The sequence below is a fragment of the Fukomys damarensis genome, unplaced genomic scaffold, assembly GCF_012274545.1.
Source record: "Fukomys damarensis isolate Sample0158 unplaced genomic scaffold, DMR_v1.0_HiC HiC_scaffold_26, whole genome shotgun sequence".
Taxonomy (NCBI): domain Eukaryota; kingdom Metazoa; phylum Chordata; class Mammalia; order Rodentia; family Bathyergidae; genus Fukomys; species Fukomys damarensis.
In genome coordinates, this window is record NW_022900938.1 from 4,929,766 (window position 1) to 4,936,103 (window position 6,338).

At 37.7% G+C, this 6,338-nt stretch overlaps 1 long non-coding RNA gene across 1 annotated transcript; it reads right to left on the minus strand.

Annotated features, from left to right (window-relative positions):
• Positions 1-351: 351 nt before the first annotated feature.
• LOC104867539 lies at positions 352-5,432 on the minus strand. Its single transcript, XR_781786.2, has 3 exons — positions 5,250-5,432; positions 3,151-3,254; positions 352-384 (listed from the first exon to the last, which is right to left on the minus strand). It is a non-coding gene; the product is annotated as an uncharacterized LOC104867539 (long non-coding RNA).
• Positions 5,433-6,338: the final 906 nt, after the last annotated feature.

Sequence of the window (6,338 nt, forward strand, 5' to 3'; positions counted from 1 at the left end):
TATTTTCCCACATTACAGGTTGTCTCTTGGCTCTGTTTGTCATTTCTTTTGCAGTGCAGAATCTTTTTAATAAGATGAGAGCCCAGTTGTTGATTCCCTATGCTTAGGTCCCATGCTACTGAGGATCTGCTCACAAAATCCCCTCCCATGCCAATGTCCTCGAGGGTTTGGCCCAACCCATCCCCATCCTCCGGCAAATTCAGTGCCTCGCCTTTAATATTTAGACCTTTAATCCACTTGGAGTCCAGTCTAGCACATGGCAAAAGATAAGGGTCCAGTTCTAATCCTTGGCAGGTCGAAATCTAGTTTTTCCAACACCATCCATTAAAGAGGCCATCTCTCCTCCAGTGAGGCTGGTTGGCTCCTTTGTCAAAGATGAGGCATCTGAAATGAACAGACATTTCTCAGACACAGAAGTAAAAGCAGCAAATAAATATATGAAAAAATGTTCCACATCACTGGTGCTTCAAGAGATCCAGATAAAAACAACAGTGAGATTCCGTCTCAACCCAGTAAGAATGGCTGCTATCAAAACATCAACCAATAACAAATGCTGGTGGGGTTATGGGGGAGAAAGGAACCCTTCTCCATTGTTGGTGGGAGTGCAGACTGGTGCAACCACTGTGGAAATCAATATGGAGATACCTCAAGGAACTAGGATTAGAGGTTCCATTCGACCCAGCCATCCCTCTGCTGGGTATTAAAAGAATTAAAAGAATCATATCACAGTGATATATGCTCACCCATGTTTATAGCGGAACAGTTTGTAATGGCTAAGATTTGGAAACAGCCCAATTGCCCATCAGATGGAGACTGGATAAAGAAGATGTGGTTTTTCTATGAAATGGAATACTACTCAGCCATAAAGAATAAGAAATTAGAGTCATTCATAGGAAAATAGATGCATATGGAGGTCATACTCCTAAGTGAAATAAGTACTCATGCATGTGTAAATACCAAATAGTTTCTCTGGTGTGAAAAACTAAAAGTGTAAATGAGATCTAAATGGTATAATTGATAATGTGAAATAGGAAGAAAAGGGCTAAAGGTGTGGAGGAAGTGGAAGGGTAGGGGAAAGGAAATAAAGGAAAAGAAAAATATGAGAAAATCAAAAAATGCAAAAAAAGTTTTGTAAACAGGGAAGGGAGGAGCGGGTGAAGGGAGGGCAGGGACAAGAGAAAAAAATGAGAACCAAGACCTGTCATGTAAAGGTACAAGATCCCAATGATGAATGTAACTGCACTGTATATGTAAAAAGTACCAATAAACTCAATGAGAAAAAAAATTATATGATAGTTTCTCATAATTTCATTGTTTGTATTTATACACTGAGACTTCTTTTCACCTTATTATTTTAGGGTAGCATCCTTTAAAGTTACATATTGGTTGTTTGAAATGCACAACCTGGAGTGCTCGTCCTTCCAGAGGTGGAGATGTTTCTGAGGTCCGGGTTTGCCTGATCCTCACTAACATCTATGAGCCAGACATATACGTTTTCATTTTCTAAGGCTGAGAATCCCACCCACATACTCAGGCACAGTGGTTTATTTAAACAGAAACAATAAATTGTGCATTTCACCCTAAATATTTGTTTTCATTTTTAAAGTGCAACAAAAGAAAATTGTAGCCAATATGCTAGTAGTAAAAAAAAAAAAAAAAATGCTTTGGTCCTAAGATCCTGTGAATTGTGATAGAGAATGTTTTCAATCATTTCTTCCCTAAGAAACCAAAAACTAAGAATAATGAGATGTATTATGTCTACTAGAAGTGGAAACATGCATATTATTGATAAAACAAGATAATAACCAATGAGAAAAAAATAAGCAAGAAAAGAGCAAAATTAGCTTCCCCGAGTTCCCTCATTTTTCTTTTTCTTTACATGATTATATTTAATACGTACTCTTAGTGAAAGAAAGTATCTCTCAAACCTCACATAGACTTATTACATGTTTTTTTTTAAGGAAATGTACATCAGATCTACCTAAAAAACATTTTGTAGACTAAATATCAAGGATCCCCCTTCCAGTTTGGAAATTCCAGTTCTGGACCAACACATGTGCAATTGCAATAAAGTGGCAAGGTCTTTAACCGCATTTGGGTATGTAGGCATCATGGGGAATCACAGAGCCAGATGTGGTGAATATCAGGAAGTTTAGCTACAAAATGTCATATGTTCCTTAGGATTTCTTTATGTTTGCTAATACACTTATTAAATCTTTTTATACTTACCAATTTTCCTAATTTTCTTCCCCAAAATGTTTAAACTGACAGTCATTAACAATACGATTACTTTCCTTGATCTTTCATTGCAACACATTAAGATTATAAATAACATATCGTTTCTTCACCTTTTGGCTAAGAGCAAGTGAAGATTATAAATAACAAATTTTGGGTAAAAAATGAAATAAAAACATGTAATGTTAGGGAAACCATTTCTAGAGCACAATGTAAGTTCAGAGTAATTGGATTCAGATTGTTGACATTTTATATTAGAGAGTAGCCCAGTTACTAGACAGAACATTCAGTCTGTACACTCACTGAAAATCAAAATCATAAATTACAGTTCACTTCTTCTAACTCTTTGTTCTTCCATTTGCAATACAATAGCAGAGTTTTACCTGCCTCTAAAGTTTAAGAAATTGCTCTAGAAGCTCCGAAGTTCTCACATGAGCACACCAAGGAACAAAGCGGCTAAGTGGATAGAGACAGAAGGTCCTCCCGGTACTTATTATTCTGCTTCCTCGTATGAAAGTGAAAAATGGATCTCAGTACTTATTAAGACCTATACTCATTTTATTTAAAACGTAATATATCAACTTGTGTATTTGCAGGAAAAATATAATCAAGAATTATCTTTTTAAAAAGGGGTGAAAGACTTCAGCAGGGAATCAATACATAACTATAAGATTTTAGCTGATGATATTAGAAATATTGCCTTTGGTAGAATTTCCCAACACAGTAGGAAGTGTTTATATTCATGTATTTTATTAAGTTATCAACTGCGGTTGCATATCAAAATTGTACAATAATTGATAGTCAGCAGTTGTTCAGAACTTACAAAACAACACTTTTCACGTCCACAAAAACTCATAAGAGAAATATGACATTAAAGTCCAGTATGCTCAGGCTTACTTAAGGGACTATTCATACCTTTTCTCTGCTCCTATGTAGGCTGGAAAGAAAGCTAGCATCCTTTCCCAGTGGAAGCAGACATGGTGGGAAGCTCAGGGGATCTAAATGGTGAGCCAGCTCCACTGAAACAAATGAATAAAGCAGGCTGTAAAATACCACTCGAAAATAAATCCCAATACCCAGTGCATACACTTTCATCAACAGAAGCTTGTAAATGTATAGTTATATAGAAGAGCATTTACTTTGGAAGTTTACAGTTAAAAATTGTATTCACTGAAATGGTATGAATAATTATATTATTAAAAGCTAAGCACTGATAAAATGCATTTCATTATTAAACCATAGGCATACATTTTGGATTCATATCATTTATACAAATAGTTCTATATATTAAATTCTTCCAGAGAAAAATTCTAAGTATCTGTATGTTTAGAGCGATGGTCAGGAAACTAACACTTCTGTATTCTGGATGAACTTCTGTGGGATTTGAACACAGCACAGGTGTTCTGATGTAACAGCACCAGCAGTCGAACAATCTCCTCTGCGTTCCTCCTCTGTTGCACACAGTTCACAGCATTCTTCCTCGGAATAATTTTGCTGCTATTCTCAAATACAATCTTTGTTTTATTTTCCAAAACAATTTTTAAAGACTGTATGGGAAAAACGATTTCTTAATGGGAAACTTCAGGGCAGAAATTAACGGTCTAATAAATCTGAGAGTAAAGTACAGATATCTTACACAGATAAACATACTGCCAAATCAGGGTGTATTTCTAAACACTGCCTCTCTATTAGATTGTGAACTTTTCAATTAAAAGATACTGTTGTTATTTACATGAATATTGTAATTCTGCATTTCATCTATTTTACCCAATACGATGATTTATAGACAACTGACATTACCTGCTAAATGATTTATACTTTCGCCTTCTCCAAATATCACCGTGTATATATTTTCCTGAACCTCATTCCTACATGTCTACCAAAGATGTCTTATTGTATACATTGTTTCATATTTTATAGAGAAGACAATATATAGCTCACTAAATTATTATCCTGTAGTATTAAGCATAGTAGGTAGAATATGTAAAATTCTGCTGTTGGTTTTGGTTGTCACTAACCAAATGTGGCTGTCCAGCTTTTTATGAAAGTTAAATTAAGTGAAATTTAAAATCTAGTTTTTAATTAAACAGCTATATATCAAGGCTTCGGCCCTGTGGAATCAGTGACTACCACAGCTCGATGGAATAAATCCACCCTTGGGATCTAGCTCAGTGGCACCACGTCTGCCTTGCAAGCACAAGGATCTGGGTTCAATCCCTGGTACTGGAAAAAGAAAAATCCATCCTTGCAGGAAATCCTCCTGAAGGGCATGCGGCACACTGTGTTGCCCATGAGTGAAACACAGTCCAATCATAAGCTAGTTGTTGTTGAATTATAAATAAAATTACACGGCAAACATTTTGACACATTGACCATTAGTCACTTTAGGTTCTCTTTCCAAAGAATTTGAATCCCCAAAAGATATTCCTTTCTGAATCTGAATGGTAATGAACATCAAATAGGAGAAATTAGCCATCTGTAAGTAGAAGATACTCTAGGATATAAAAACAAGTATGGCGCTAAAAGGGCTGAGAATCCAACTGCTGCTAATACGACTGAGATACGATCATCATATTAGAAGAAAACATTTTAAATGAACAGGAAAAAGATCTTAATGTATTGTCACAATTTCGCAGCAGTGTTCTTTCAAGAAAGTGTATCACATGTAAGTACCTTAAACATTTGAACATAAACTATGCCACATAGAAAAAACAAATTACTGTATATGATCTCAATTACAGCTATAAAAGTATATGCAAGACTGTGTTGTAATGATATTAGGATATTATGACAGGAATAAAATCACATTATTCTTGAGGATTTACAGCATTTTCCTATAGGTGATCTCGTTTTATTCTCAAAGTGATGTGACAACGTAAGGATAAAATGTAAGATGAAGGTACACCACATCGGCCTTACATCTAGATACTATTAAGGTTGACATCTGGATAGAGAGCTCATGTGCTCATAGGTGGGGCTTTGTGGGGTGACTGGGTCATGGGCAGGATGCTCACAGTGGCTTTGTCCTCTGATAAGCGTATAACTAAGTGTGAGGTGGAGACTGCAGCCTGGTTGGAGAAGGAAGTCCCTGGGGCATGGCCAGAAAGTCCGTCTCCGCCTCCTCCCTTGCCCTCTTTCTGCTGGGCCAGAAATTCTTTCTTCTCTGCCCTGCCCTCTGCCTTGGAGCCAACTGACTGTGGACTGAATCCTCTGCAGACTGTGAGCCGGAATAAAGCTTCCCTCCTTTACGTGGTGGGTGTTGGGTATTGTGACCCAATAATGAGAAAGCAACCAAGGTGCCTTTTCAATTCAGTGAAAGCCCCCGGACGTCACTATTCCCAAGCGCGGTTACAATGGTTCATACACCTGCATCTTGATGCTGTCTAGAATAGTGTGTTGAATAGAGGACAGGAAGATTCAAGTCAGCCTAAAATATAAGCATAACTAGACTACTTATTTATAAATGAAAACACCCGGGTTCCATGTCAGGGATAAGCGCATACAGTGTTCCGGTGAGGAAGATAAGTAATGAACATGACACTGAAGGAAGACCAAGAACAGAGAGGAAAATCTCTTTCCAAAGAAACAGAAAAATTTTAAGTTTTGGGTCTGGAGTGCTCTAGAGGCTTGAATTTTACATTTCATGTATGTCTAAATTATTTTTCTTTGTTGCTGGGAATAGATACTTGGCATGCACAACCGGAGGAGGAGAGGCTCAGTGCGCCTCACAGAGGAGTGAAACCCCCAGGCCACGCCCTGCCTGACCACCCTGTGGGGGACCGGGTTTCACCTCCCACCACCACGTTTAGTCGTGAACTCATCCATGGCCAGTCCACCATTGGGCGTCACTCCCCCATGACCAGTCACCTCCAAAGGCCCTACCTATGAATGCAGGAGGCTTGGAGGGACATCAAGTTATAACTATAAGAACATATAAGAGAGATGATGAGGAATTTGTCTCTGTGACTGGATATTTTACAAGTTCTCTCCAGATTCATCCATGTTGTTGCGAATGACAGCTCTTCTTTCTCCGTTAAAGCCAGTAGTACTCCACTGTTGATATGTGCCATGTTTTCTCGATCTCCACATCCTTGGATAGATCT